Below are 1010 nucleotides of genomic sequence, written 5' to 3'. Positions count from 1 at the left end.
GCTGGTCCAGAAACCACTTAGAGAGCCACTGGACTAAAGCAGGACTAAGATCATCCCCACATGCAGATGAGGAAACCGAGGCACAGAGTGGTGACATAAGATGCCCCAAATCATCTCGTAAGTGGGGGGGGGTGGTGGTGGTGAAAATGGAAACAGAGCCATCTGGCTCTCTGAAGGGCTTGTTAAGACCCAGATCGCTGGGCCCACACGCAGAGCGTCTCAGAATCTGCACGTGCAACAGACGTCTAGGCCATGCCAATGCTGCTGGTCCAGAAACCACTTAGAGAGCCACTGGACTAAAGCAGGACTAAGATCATCCCCACATGCAGATGAGGAAACCGAGGCACAGAGTGGTGACATAAGATGCCCCAAATCATCTCGTGAGTGGGGGTGGGGTGAAAATGGAAACAGAGCCATTTGGTTCCAGAATCCATGCTCTCCAAGGGAATATTTTAAAAGATTAAAAAAATATACATGCGGGTAGAGTTTCAGTTTTGCACGATGAAAACAGTTCTGGAGATGGATGGTGGTGATGGTTGCACAATAATGTGAATAATGTTAATGACACTGAACTGAGCACAGAAAAATGGTTGAGATGGTAAAATTGATATTCTATGTATATTTTTCATAATTAAAAACAGTGAACCATAGTAATTAAAATGTTAATTAATACCATATACGCAGAGGAGCTGTGATGTGTTGGGAAATGTTTAACTACGGGCTCTCCAGAAAAAGATTGTTTGTAGCAGTTGTCTGTTTCTGGCCAATTTCAAGCTACCAATGTGATATCACTGTGATGCCCCCCCATTCCTGGAAAGTGGAAATCCGTCCTCACAAATCAGTACAGCTGGCCCCAGGATACCACTGACAGACACAGCTCAGACATGTGCAGGTTAAACAATGTCGTCGTCATTCAGATCAGGAAATAGGATGGTGCCAGCATCACAGATGTGCACCTCTCACCCCACATCCTCCCTGATCACAATCCCTTGCTTCCCTCAGAGGTCACC

General features: G+C 46.0%; 1 protein-coding gene across 1 annotated transcript in view; it reads right to left on the bottom strand.

Moving 5' to 3' along the window:
- Positions 1 to 1010, bottom strand: part of RLN3 (relaxin 3) — a 23407-nt gene that overhangs the window by 19952 nt on the left and 2445 nt on the right. The gene's annotated exons all lie outside the window — the stretch shown is intronic.

The sequence above is a fragment of the Myotis brandtii genome, unplaced genomic scaffold, assembly GCF_000412655.1.
Source record: "Myotis brandtii unplaced genomic scaffold, ASM41265v1 scaffold680, whole genome shotgun sequence".
In the NCBI taxonomy this organism is placed as follows: domain Eukaryota; kingdom Metazoa; phylum Chordata; class Mammalia; order Chiroptera; family Vespertilionidae; genus Myotis; species Myotis brandtii.
Note: the sequence above shows the minus strand (reverse complement) of the source record. Positions and strands in the feature narration are given on the sequence as shown.